Below are 14,872 nucleotides of genomic sequence, written 5' to 3' on the forward strand. Positions count from 1 at the left end.
ATATTGTTTACTGTGTCTTTGATATTGTGTTATGGGCCAGGTTATGACATCATGTAATTAAGTTATTATTCCACTTAGTCATTAATCATTGGTTCCCAACTTAATATGTCGAACAAGAGCAAAGACATGGTTCTACAAGTCATGCTTCTTGTTTCTTTTTGTAAAACTATTTGTGTTTCCTTTTATTTTTGTCCAAGCTGACGTGGTGACTATGTGCAATAAAGCATGTTAAAGTAGGTCAAAGGAGTAAAAGGATTAGGAAGTCAGGCAAGACATTTCTCAATCAGATACATCTTCATTTGCATTTCATCAAATGTAGTATTGACGTGGCATATTAGGATTCATAAAACACGACAATTAATGAACAAAGATCTTAAATTTTGCTAATTAATAATTAGATGACAAAAGTTAACATCAACTTCAGATTTTGTTATTCATACTTATTAAGAACTTGATTAAGTTTTACACAAAACACTTTTCCAACTTATTTCGAAGTATATATGAGAGTGAAAATTTAGACAAAAACTGGTCCATAAAATATTTCCAACAAACAGAGGTTTGTTATTATGATTAAGAATGTGATAGTTTGATCATGTTCATGTTCAGAAAAAAAATATTATTTTACTATTAAATACATTTTTATATAGATGCCCCATGGTGTGGACATTGTAAAGCACTTGCTCCAGAATATGAGAAGGCTGCCCAGTCTCTAGCTGATGAGAAATCCGAAATCAAGCTCGGCAAAGTTGATGCCACCGAACACCAATCTCTGGCCGAAAAGTTTGAGGTCCGTGGCTACCCAACCATCAAGTTCTTTAGGGACGGCAAGCCTGTCGAATATGGAGGTAAAATTTTTTTTTTTTTTTTTGAAAAAAAAATTCTAAAATGCACCTGAGTAGAAGTAAATTATGACATTTTTTTTCAATGAATTAAAAAATGGTGCAATAAGGTAGTGGAAACAAAATAAATGATCAAGTTGATGAATTTAGATTGCCGTTAAATTATGGAAAATGAATGAGTAGATGTCATGTCAAATGTAAAATCTGATTTTTTGGTAAACATTTGTAGGTGGCAGACAGGCAGCTGATATTGTCAACTGGTTGAAGAAGAAGACAGGCCCACCATGCACAACTCTCGACTCTGTCGATGCTGCCAAGAAGTTCATCGAAAAGGACGAAGTTGTTGTAATAGGATTTTTCAAGGTAAACATCATTTTAGATTCAAAATTCAAAAATCCTTAGAGACTAGAAAAAAGAAAAACATGAATGAGTCAAGATCATGAAATGTTAAATAAGAGGAATCATATAAGTTAAGCAGGAAGTTGGTGTTACATAGTATTAAGTGGGTGGCACTTAGGATCCAGGATGTCATACAAAAATTTACCCTCATTTTAATTGCTTCTGTGCATCTTCAGAACATCATCCAATTCTGTATAACAATACCCAACAGGATATACATCTGTAACAGCAGTATTAACTCTGAGGCCATTACATCTGTTTATGTTTGATATTCAATAGGATGTCACCTCAGCTGATGCCAAAGCCTACGAGGAGGCAGCTGCCGGCATTGACGACATTCCATTTGGTATTACCTCAAGTGCTGATGTTTTTAAAGAGTATGAAGTTGAATCTGATGGCATTGTTCTCTTCAAGAAGGTAAGATATTGAAATGTTGTGTTAAGCAATCAAAACCTTGGAAGTTTTAATGGAAACACCTATAAAAATTATACACTTTGTATGGATACTGTAGATTTTAGATAAATGTGGATGTAAACCATGTCATGTCTTCTGTTTTGAGGGGATCAACATCTGAATATTGAGTTTTGATGGATATTTATCTTTTCCAGTTTGATGAGGGTCGTAACAACTTTGAGGGAGCTGTATCAGCTGACGCCGTTACCAAATTTGTGATGGGCAACAGATTGCCCATTGTTGTTGAATTCACACAAGAGGTATTTAACTCTAAAAACATGTTTTCTTTTGTAAGGAATTTCAATTTAAATTTGGAAACTATCAAATTGACTTGCATACTAGGCATGGGATGTTTTGATTAAAATTGGATTTTATTGTAACAGAGTGCCCAGAAAATCTTTGGAGGAGAAATTAAGAATCACATTCTGCTGTTCATTAAGAAGACTGAGAAAGATTTTGACACAAAACTTAGTGACTTCAAAGAGGCTGCCAAAGACTTCAAGGGAGAGGTAGGTATTCAGAACATGTTTATTTAAACTGATGAGGTATTTTACAGCTGATTGTAATATATTATCCCATGTTTACCCCTTAATCTCATGGATATAACTCTTTAGATATTTTTTGGAAATCCTACACTTGTGATGTCACAATGGGTTTTGCATTAGAGTGATGAAATAAAATGTAGACGTCTATATAATAACTGTGTAAACATTAATGGATAAAGCATGGGATAAAAAGAATCTCCCAAGGCTTGGGATAAAAAAAAACAACTTGTTGTATAAAAATCCTCCTATATTTAGCAAATTGCCATGGATAGATTAAGTCTTATTTCTTGTCCCATGTATCTATACCAATTAGCTATAAATTTATCATATGGCTTTTGAGTAATGCAAATTTTAGGAGGGTAATATGCTTTACATTGAAAGTATCTTCTTTAGTTAACTAATGATGGAAAATAACTACCTCCTCGTGGCCAATGGTTTGACAGAATTTTACTTTATTGTTTCATGTTGCAGGTCCTGTTTATCTACCTCGATACCAGTGATGAGGACAATGCCCGTATCCTGGAATTCTTTGGACTGAAGGCAGAGGAATGCCCAGCTGTTCGTCTGATCACCCTCGGAGAGGACATGACCAAATACAAGCCAGAGTCTGACGATCTGTCCACAGAGGCCATCAAAACATTTGTCCAGGGCTTTAAAGATGGAAAACTCAAGGTATTAACTTACAACCAAAGTTTAGGTGTTCTAGAAATAATTTCAACACATCAAACTGTGAAACTGCTCATTTGTAAGATATTTATTTTGTTGAGATACTTTGAGAAATCATAAACTACATGTTTTTAAAAACAATAGGGAAGAATATGTAAATGGGCATAATTATTTATTTTACAATTTCAGACAGAACAATTTTGAAATATTGTTAATGATATTTTGCAGCCCCATCTTATGAGTGAAGAAGTGCCAAGTGACTGGGATTCTAAACCAGTTAAAGTTTTAGTAGGAAAAAATTTTGTAGATGTCGCTTTAGATGAAAAGAAAGATGTATTTGTAGAATTTTGTAAGTAAATATTTCTCATTTTTAATACTTTTGAATGAAAGTACAGTAATTGAAGCGAAACTAGAGATTGAAAACTTCAACCAGAGAACTAGCTGTTCGTATAAACTTGAAAATGGAAAAATTAAGATTCGCTATAAATATAATTTTAAATCCATAGAGCTGGTCTAGCAAGAAAATGTTAAGTCTGTTCAAAATAATACTTTTCCAACTTTTGTCAAATTTAAAAAACACAACTTTCACATAGTTTGTGTGAGATTTTCCTTCAGTTGTGAACTATTTTTCTTGATTCAAGAGTTCATAACATTGTTTGCAGATGCCCCATGGTGCGGCCATTGTAAACAGTTAGCCCCCATCTGGGATGAGCTCGCAGAGAAATTCAAGGACAAGGATGACCTTGTTATTGCCAAAATGGATTCCACAGCCAATGAAGTAGAGCAGGTCAAAGTTCAGAGCTTCCCTACCCTTAAATTCTTCCCTAAAGGCAGCCAAGACATAGTAGATTACAATGGAGAAAGAACTCTTGAAGCCCTCACCAAATTTGTAGAGAGTGGTGGAAAGGAAGGAGCTGGTGAGCCTGAGGAGGTATGTACAAAATAACATTAGTTTAGTTTTCATCCTGATAGGCTCGGTTTTCATTGCAAAACCAAGGCATAAATTGAGACCAGTAGTTAATCTTTATCTTGGATAAGCTTGGTTTCAATGCATAGCCAAAGCTGTAAACCAACACCCCATTAATTAAGTCTTTGTCATGAATAAGATTTTTTTTCAACTACTATTTTTTTATGCAAATTTGAGTTTTTATTGCATTTTGGTATTGTACATTATTACTTGTGTAAACTTAAATGTATATAGCAGGTAAAGAAAAGACATTTTTCAATATCCAGAATTGCTGAAAATCTATAAGCTGTAATAGAACAGTAGATTCAATCTTTCATTAAGTTTTGTTTAGGTAATAATAAATATGTACAATAATGTCAGTTGGTATATACAGCTTACTCCACTTATATTGAACTCGCTTATTTTGAAATTCCGCTTAGTTTGAAATAGAAATAAATCCCCAGTTTTTGTCTCTCATATTCTTTGCATTAAAATAACGGTTATATTGAAATCGGATATATTGAAATTTCGCTTATATTGAAGCCACTGATCGGTCCCCACAGGTGATAATGAGTTGTTTTCATAACGGTTATATTGAAGTACTCCCTGGCGGCTGTCGTTACGGTTGGTGACAGTAATTATGCCTGATTGGCCAGTTGATATACAAAGGTGTGAATAATTAAATTTTATACTGTATGTTCTTACGAAATTAAAATTCTTCTTCTGTTAAATTATTTGCGTTCATGTATATAATACGGACATATCGAGGCTAAACAGCTAAGCGTAATATTATAATATTAACCCCGACAGATCTAGAAAAAACCATAACTTTGAAGTTAAATGCGTACTGTTAATGGCTATTGATATGCTAATTCTAAATGGGATTAACCTGAATACACTTACGATGAAATAGAAGCAGCGTTCAGCAGTACTCAACCATTTTTGTCCGGTGAATTTTCTCCAAAACGCAAATAAATGCGATCGGTGAATAATAATGAGGTTGAAGATTGTCTTTTCAATGTAACAGAAATAAAAAAAATATTCAAACTGTCAAGGACTCATGTAATTTTGTTCACTGTTTTAGATAAACGATGACAAAATTAATTTGTTCGGGTTTGTTCTTTATTGTAGATCGGGATTGAACTTGTAAAAATGGCGGCTTCACGATTACGCTTATATTGAATTACGGATATATTGAAATAATTTGCACGGTCCCCTGAATTTCAATATATCCGGAGTAGGCTGTAGGTATTTCATAATATATAAACAATCTATTTTTAGCCTGAAGAGGAGGAGGAGGAAGAAGAGGAAGAAGAAGGAAAGGATGCTAAGGATGAATTGTAAAGAGACTCTTTGTTTATACTCCGTACCAACAGGATCTCAGTGAGAGAAAAATCTGTATTCCATGTCCTCGGCTTTTTCATCGTCTTTAAATTAGTTACAAAAAATAATGACCATGTTGATATACTTGAATGATAAAAAAAATTGTTTTATTGGCCAAGGCACTTCAGCTGTAATAAGTGCTTTAATTATTAAATTGTTGGAAAACTGCTTAGAAGTGCCTTGTGAGCCATGTTAAAATCGGGAGATGGGCATTGTTTTATTTTTTTCTAACTCTGGATCATTGAGGTTGTTGCATTAGTATTGAGGCAGCTGTGCACTTGATAACACTGTAACTAGTCCAAGATCAACAAAAAAACAGAGCTTGTTAGACAGTTGGCATTTCTTATTCTTTTTTAATTATTGATTCATTCCAGTTATTTATTTTTTGTCCACTTTAATCTTGTATATGATGTTTTTTTTTTCTTTGTCGAGATTTAAGTTTAATTTTTACCACAAGTTTAAATAAACAATATTCTTCCATTTTTTGAAATCATGAAATATTTAGAGGAGGGAGAGATCATTAATTTTTTCCCCTTGAAAATCAAACAACTCATGCGGGATTCGATATGTGTGTGTGACTGTGTGCATGTGTGTCTTTTGATGGTGATTGATAAAAGAGAATCTGAATGATATTGAAAATTCGGTGCTGTTTAGACAGGAATAATATTTAAAAGTACCAGTATGTTTGTCATAAATGCTCATGTACTAATGTTTTGTGTACATGTTTATAATAATTTCAAAATTTTGAAATGTAGGTTAACAAATAAAAAAACAACACAAAATTTGTTTGACTGTATTGTCTTTTGTTTAACAGATGTTCTATTCCCTAGACTAGATAACTAGAGAATTGAAAAGGCATTATCTACCCCATTATATGCACTATAAATGCGCATTTTTTGCTTACAACATATGGCTGTCTAAGCATGGGGGGAACATATTAGCCCAAACCACAGTAGCACTACATTCCATATAATTAACACCAAAATAAAGTTCTCGTGAATTAAAAATTATATACAGTATAAATGTAATTTGTACACACTTGAGAGATTTGCGTTCATCTATGGTATGTATTGAATACCATTGTGTTGCTGACTAATGGGGAAATTCCAACTTTCTCAACAAAGATGTGCTCTATTTTATGATTGCACAGACCTGTAGAAAATTTCAATACAAGCATAAAGAATGAAGGATACACATCTTCACTTATTTAGATAGCTTTCAGTTTTCACTTCCACCTTATTGTTTAGACAGAATGGGAAAGGAGATTGCTTGACAAAATACAGCAAAATAATACTATCATGGTGGAATGGTAAAAGAGGTCTGTTTATTTCAAAGATCATTCATCTGCTTGGTACAACTACAGAGGTCATTCATAATGCAAGGGTTAGGCTTTGGATATTGACTTGCATAGTATATTACCTGACTAGTGATGTAGGGGTCCCAACACCCAAGTTCAATTCCTGGTCCAGACATACATGTACATTTTCTCCTTTTCTGGTACATAATTTGGTCCTGTTATAACCACCCCTTGATTTGAAAATTTCTGTCCGGGACATTAAAAATAAGACCTTGTCATGGGTTGTGTTTTTAAGAACCAAGACAATTTAAGGAGGGAGGAATAGTTTGGACCATGCTCATAATGCCTGGATAGCTCAGTTGGTAGAGCAACTGACTAGTAATGTACAGTATGGCAGGTAATTTTAGAGAGGTGCTAATTTTGGCATTTTGATTATAGCTCACTATAATTTTAATCACTAAAAATATTCAGTACTCTTCTTTATAGTGTTCAACTTTTAAGAACTGAAACCCCGTGTCCGCTTTTAAAAATAAATTACCAGCATGCCAAAATTATTAGCAAACTGCCCCTATTACACCCACCAAGAAAACTCGCCATACAGTGTTTATGTGTAGAGGTTTCTTTCCTCTAATGTACCTTGAAAATATTCCTACAATCTACAGAGATTCCTTGTACTCTGTATATGCTATGGTACTAAGAATTCTATGTTAAATGAATCGTTGATCATAAATTAATTAAGGTCAGACGACATGTTTCTTCAAAAATATATCATTTTTCCTAAGAATTCCTCAATGAAGTAGAGGTACTTACCGGTAAATAAGTTTCCTCACAAAAAATTAGGGTACCTTACCAGGCATTTGGACAAGATACCACAGGGTCATATTTCTTATATAACCCTTATGGATAATCTCTTGAATGGCCTATATCATAATTTTTAGTGTACTTATATCTAAAAACATATTGAAAACAATGTAGAAATCAGAAGAGAGTGACAAAAATATAAATGACTTATGATATAACACCAAGAGAAACAGGACGTATATTTGAGGAACGTGTCGTCTGACCTTAAAAATCAACAAGTGATCTTCAGATCATTTCTGTTTAGCTCAAAATAAGCAAAACACTTGACTGTCAGTCTGTACTCAATCATTTGAAATTTGACATACCCCGGTAGCCATAGTCATCTTCAATAGCCAAGGGTTTCTGATACACTTCTCTTCTCATAAACCCTTCGCATACAGTGATGTGAAAAGACGGGATTGTTTTTGTCACACGATCTCGAATTTTGAACAGGTAGGCACAAATTGTGTCATCATCAGAAATAAATAATGTATTTAAATCATGAAAGTTTATAAAGAATAATCAAGAAAGTATTGATTTTTCATATTTAAAGAGCAAATCTAACATCTTCAATATAGATTCTAATTCATATTTTGCAAAAAATTTTGAGATTTTGGATGACACCATATCTATTCATTGAATAGCATGTGATTGTCATTTACTTGCATTTTTCATTCCTGAGAGTAAAGAGTGAAAATATATCCCAAACGCAGATACATGTATCGTCATTTACAAAAAACAATTCCTGATTGGTTGATCAATGTCGATCCACTCCAATCACAACTTGAGAAAAGAATCCCAACTTTTCTAACACCGTATGCCAAGGGCTTATGAGAAGAGTTAGCGTATCAGAAACTCATGGCTAGCAAAGATGAGCCGTAATAAACACTGAAATATCTACATATATATTCCTTCTTTAATACATTCATATTTTACACATTTTCATGTTTAACTACATGTAATTTATTATTGCACACAAAGCCCTTTTCTTAGTATTTTTCATGCCTTTCACAAAATTGATAAACAATGGCACATAACAAACTGTTGGACAACATTCAATCTGTGGTACTTCTTTATAAGAATCTTTTGTCTGGAGACAATAATGGTCTGCTATTTAGTGTCTGCTTCACTTTATCACAACAGGATTAGACAGTCTAAATATCGTCTGAAGCATGGAGCTGATTCCAGAAAACATGTCCTCAGATATTCCCTGTCATAAGAAAAAATAAAAATTACCTGTAGAAATCCTCACAAACAAAAGAAAATGAAAAAACTAGATATTTTATTGAATACATTTTTAGCTCACCTGAGCCGAAGGCTCAAGTGAGCTTTTCTGATCACATTTTGACCGTCGTCCGTCTGTCTGTCTGTCCGTCTGTAAACTTTTCAAATTTTCAACTTCTTCTCAAGAACCACTGGGCCAATTTTGACCAAACTTGGTACAAAGCATCCTTGGGTGAAGTTAAATTGTTAAAATAAAGGGCCAAGTCTCCTCACAAGGGGAGATAATCAAGAAAAGACAAAAATAGGATGGGGTCGTTAAAAAATCTTCTTCTCAAGAACCACTGGGCCAGAAAAGCTGAAACTTATGGAAGCATCCTTGGGTAGTGTAGATTCTAAATTGTTCAAATCATGACCCCCGGGGGAAGGGCGGGGCCACAGTGGGGAATCAAAGTTATACATAGAAATATATAGGAAAAATCTTTGAAAATCTTCTTCTCAAGAACCACTGGGCCAGAAAAGCTGAAACTTACGTGGAAGCATCCTGGGATAGTGTAGATTCTAAATTGTGAATATCATGACCCCTGGGGAAGGGCGGGGCTACAATGGGGAATCAAAGTTTTACATAGAAATATATAGGAAAAAATCTTTGAAAATCTTCTTCTAAAGAACCACTGGGCCAGAAAAGCTGAAACTTGCATGGAAGCATCCTGGTGTACCGTATATATTCGCCTATAAGTTGGTCCGCCTATAAGTCGGTTGTATTTTTTAAACTTAATTAAAACTAGTGCTAATTGTAACAGGGACCGTTACAGATGTTCCCCAAACGCTCCCCAACTGCCTTTTATAGTCATATTCCCTGTAAGCGTAATTAAATAAGACAAACTCTATGCATTTGAGACTTTATCAACGTTTACCCAAAAGTGTACTATGTTCATTCAAATTTTATCATTGCACACTTGCGCATGTGAATGCATGTGCGTAATGACCATATCATATTGTCTACACAATCTATATATTTTAATATGCTAAATATTAAAGTATTTAATCCAAAAGTATAAAAAAAAAACGCTACTTCAAGTGTATTTTTAATTTTACCCATTTCACGTGCACGCAAGTGCATACATGAGCATGGTGACCATACCTTCTTGTATAAGTCCATTACATCTATCTATGTTCTAAATCTCACCCCGTTTGGTTCAAAACCAAGGGAGTTATAGCTGTTTGAAGTTTTAGCCAATCAGATTGCAGCGCACGTACACGCACATGCATGCTTGCATGTGCATGGTGATCATGCCTTCTTGTAGAAGTCCATTATATATCTCTATGCTCCAAATCCAATCCTGTTTGGTTGAAAACCAAGGGAGTTAAAGCTGTTTAAAGTTTCAGCCAATCAGATTGCAGCGCACGTACACGCACGTGTATGCATGTGCATGGTGACCATACCTTCTTGTAGAAGTCCATTATATATATCTATGTTCCAAATCCCATCCTGTTTGGTTGAAAACCGAGGGAGTTATAGCTATTTAAAGTTTCAGCCAATCAGATTGCAGTGCACGTGCATACACATGTTTTCATGATAATTGCTATATATCATGTTGTAATATATCGTAATACATGACTATGTTCAAAATTTCAAAGGATTTCGTCAAAAAACAAGAAAGATATTGAGACTTTAGTTTCAGCCAATCAGAGCAAAGCGCACGTGCATGCGCGTGAAATCTTGCTATTTTGACCATGTCATCTTGTCTATGCTACTAATATATCATTACAATATGAGTTTCAACGCATTTCATCAAAAATTGAGAAAGTAAGTCTATATCAATTATATTGATCATTTCTTGTGTTGCACGTGCGCGCTCTTGCAAGCACGTGCGCGCAAAATGACCTTGACTAGGCAAATCTACATAACATGTCTACTAACCCTAAAAAGGTTTTACCTACATCGGATGAACAGTTTACAAGATCATTCCCGGACAAAAAAGTACCCAGGAAGAAGAAGAAAAATAATAATAACTAGAAACGATCTCGTTGCGAGCAACGAGGAGGTCTTCCGTCCGATTCCGAAAAATAACCCATAAAATCGAGCTGAAAATGGATTAAACATATTTTGGACACACTGGTAATTGAAACGGGTCACTAGCGTGAAAATCCAATACGCTTATCGATTACGCTATTTGAACAACTACTCTTACTTCACTTGTATGTACCTATAATTCTGCAACAGTTAATCTGTCTTGGAATTATGAAAGAAGGGTCACTATTCATAATTTCGCGCCAAACGCAATGAGTAAATCTTAGCGAATTTCTCTTGGAATGTTCATGGTCCTTCGGATGAGACGGTATAGAACGAGGCCCCGTGTCACAGCAGGTGTGGCAGGATAAAGATCCCTCCCTGCTCAATGGCCCTGAGTGCCGAGCATAGGCCCAAATTTGCAGCCCTTCACCGGCAATGGTGCCGTCTCCATATCAGTGAAATATTCTGGAGAGGGACGTTAAACAGTATACAATCAATCAATCGTATATAGGCAAATAACACTAAAGCAGTGAAACAGCTATGAATGGTTAATTTTTCAATTTTCAATCACGAAAGTTGACTATTCCAATTACTTACACTTTCATGAAAAAAGGTGGTATGTTTCACCGAAAAAAAAAAGAAGCCTAGATCGCCCTACGAGGGTCAAGAAATAAGATTCCATTATGTTCAATAACTTGCATTGAGAAAATAAAATGTTAATATAGGTCAATTAAACGGTCTTTGAAAAATTGTTATCTTTAAAAATAAAATATTTTCTTATTGTAACAGTTGTCCTTTCTATTGATTTAATATGACACAAGTGTGCATAAGAAAACAGTGGTCACGTTTTTTTACTTACTACATTCTTGAAAAACTATTAATTATAACTATGATTTAAGCTATGTGTTACCGTGATGCAAAACAAAAGATATAGATATTGTACTTCATTTGCACATTAATTCTTTTCTATTTCTACTTTGAGAAACAACCAAAACCAATTAAAGAAGACTTGTAAGTAGACCTTGGATAATAAATGTAGTTTGACACCGAATTGCAACGAACCTACGACGTGACAATCCAAGTATCCCTACACATTTCATTGCTCCTTATGTTACTTTCGTTCAAGCAAACGCTCGGCTGCCTTTAGATCTGTAAACCCCTATTGCGAAATGTCGGAATTGACAGAGACCGTCGCCATTAAGATCACACTTCAGACTTTTGAATGTTAATATCTCGAGTTCGAATTCATCAATTTACAAACAAATTATATATTCAGCCTAATGAGAAATGTATCTATCAACCATACAAATATGATTTGAAAATATTGAAAAACAAAAAAGTTCAAAAATTTGACTTTTTTTCTTTGCATGCCGTTACAACAGGAAGTAGAGACAACATACAAAAGATCGCGTCTTGGATAGTACTTATCACGATCTATAATCCCTGAAAGTTTCACAGTGATATCTTTTACCGTTCTTTAGATTATCCGCGAACAAAATGTCAATTTAAAATCAGAAAATTGTCCGTAACTTGGTACCAGAAAGAAATTTCCAAAAAATCTCCAAGATATAATAACTGCAGATAGGAACACATTGTTCATGCAAATTTCATAAAAATCCATCCAGTTATCTTCGAGAAATCACGTGCACAAAATTTGATGGTCAGAAAAATAATAATTATAACGAGCTCAGGCGAGCTTCAACGCCTTTTGCGCTGGAAAGATATAGGCTCAAAAAAGCAATTTAGCAATCCTTCCTCTACCTTCACTGAAAATCTCAAGTCAATATCTTCATTCGTTTTTTAGTGATTGCCCGGACAAGCTGACCCTCTTAAAATCAGTAAATCGTCCATATCTCGCGACCGGAAGTGACGATGTACTTATAAAAAATTTCCAATAAGGTTCAGACCAATATCTATCAGATCTGAAAGTTTCGTGAAAATCGACCGAGCCGTTTACGAGAACTGGCGTGCACAAAAATCGGTAAGAAAAAAAAAAATAATAATAATAATAGGGAAAAAGAAACCGATTGAAAACAATAAGGTCTTCCGTTGGAAACGGAAGACCTTAATAAGAAACAGAGTAAAAACAATATGTTCCCCAACTTCGTTTGGGGAACATAAATATTGACCTTCTAAAATACCAATATATTTATATCTCGCCTATAAGTCGGACATAGAGTTTTGGACCAAAGTTTAACTCCCAAAAATCCGACTTATAGGCGAGTATATACGGTAGTGTAGATTCTAAATTGTTCAAATCATGACCCCTGGGGGAAGGGCGGGGCAACAATGGGGAATCAAATTTTTACATAGAAATATATAGGAAAAATCTTTGAAAATCTTCTTCTCAAGAACCACTGAGCCAGAAAAGCTGAAACTTATGTGGAAGCATCATGGGGTAGTGTAGATTCTAAATTGTTCAAATCATGACCCCCCAGGGAAGGGCAGGGCCACAATGGGGAATCAAAATTTTACATAGAAATATATAGGAAAAATCTTTGAAAATCTTCTTCTCAAGAACCACTGGGCCAGAAAAGCTGAAACTTATGTGGAAGCATCCTGGGGTAGTGTAGATTCTAAATTGTTCAAATAATGACCCCTTGGGGAAGGGCGGGGCCACAATGGGGAATCAAAATTTTACTTAGAAATATATAGGGAAAATCTTTGAAAATCTTCTTCTCAAGAACCACTGGGCCAGAAAAGCTGAAACTTATGTGGAAGCATCCTGGGGTAGTGTAGATTCTAAATTGTTCAAATCATGAGACCCCGGGAAAGGGCGGGGCCACAATGGGGAATCAAAATTTTACATAGAAATATATAGGAAAAATCTTTGAAAATCTTCTTCTCAGGCCAAAATAAAAAATACTCCTGTTTCCTGTCACCCGACCTACCCTACATAAAAGGACAAAGAATCACCATATTCACACATTTGGATTTTTTTGGGAAAAATTCATTTTTTGTGGTCTCTGGGTCTCCTCTCCATTTTTTAAAAAAGTGAATTCGTTTCTTTGAATTAAAATACACACAAATAACGTTTCAAAATCATGGAGAGAAGACCCAGAGATAGAAAAATTTTCGAAAAACGTGTTTAAAAATGTACCATTTAGTACCAAATGTCTGATCTGACCAATTTTCAAGTCATTCTTTAGCAAATCAAAGCTCAATTTAGGGAAAACATTTTCCTTTCCTGTTGCACAGGAACCCGATAAATAAAAAAAATATGTTAAAATTTCATGTGACATGTTAATTAAATTTTCACTTTTCAATTACACCCAGATTCCTGCCGAATGCCAATCAAAAGCGCCTTCGTTCTTTTATTTAACATCAATATCATCCCATTTGACTGTGTAATGAGGAATTATTCATAAGTTATCTCTCTTTGTCCTTTTCCTTTCACAAAGTTAGATCTAACCAAACAGAATTTATTTCAAAGAATGTCTCTTTACCTGCCTTAAACAACATATTTACTCTATTGGTACATGTAAATATAAAAAAAAAAATTTAGTAGTTACAGAGTGTATTTCAAAAGAAAGATTCAAGGTGCAGATATGATGGGTATAACAACATCACAATTTTTAAAAAATTTTCTATTTATGAAGTTGCATGTGGTCATAATTGATTACAGAAAATGTAAATACTGTAAAACGAGAAAATTTGACGCATACGTATTTTAGCGCAAACGCAATTGGGAATACATTGGCGTAAATAAATTTTAGCGCTTGCACTTGTCATTAAAATATATAAATGTGATCTGATTTTTTTTTATCCACGCCCGTATCTGACTTTTTGTTTAGTCAAGCATGGAAACACAATAGCACTTCCGCATATAAGTAAACAATCGTCAACTTTACCGTGGTATTGCAATCACATAGACGTGGCACAATGTTAATTTAAATTTTATTTTAAATAAAAGAAATGGAGTATTTACGCATTTTATTCATATTAAAACAATGCATACATCGACAGAAAGTTAATTGGATAAACAGTAATCATGATCAGGTATTGTCTGCAAGCTCAATCGCCATGCTTGGTTGCATTGTTTACCTCGAGGCGATAGATGATTGACACACTGAGAAGCCAAACTTTGGAGGTGCTAATGAAAAGTATTGGATTACAACTAATAATAGTTTAATTAAATTATGATTTGGCAGAACCTTCTCAATCATTCATGCTAGTGTGTATATAAAATTCAACAACCCTTCGGCATTACATAATCCTGCTTTCCGGTTTACATGTACATGTACTTATGTGCATGAATGCTTTGAT

The 14,872-nt window shown here is 34.4% G+C and overlaps 1 pseudogene; it reads left to right on the top strand.

Moving 5' to 3' along the window:
• The first annotated feature begins 647 nt into the window (after nt 1–647).
• LOC134275483 (protein disulfide-isomerase-like) lies at nt 648–6,017 on the top strand (annotated as a pseudogene).
• The last annotated feature ends 8,855 nt before the right edge of the window (nt 6,018–14,872 follow it).

This window comes from Saccostrea cucullata, unplaced genomic scaffold (genome assembly GCF_032062105.1).
Source record: "Saccostrea cucullata isolate Sc308-1 unplaced genomic scaffold, CSIRO_AGI_Scuc_v1 ctg14974, whole genome shotgun sequence".
In the NCBI taxonomy this organism is placed as follows: Eukaryota; Metazoa; Mollusca; class Bivalvia; order Ostreida; family Ostreidae; genus Saccostrea; species Saccostrea cuccullata.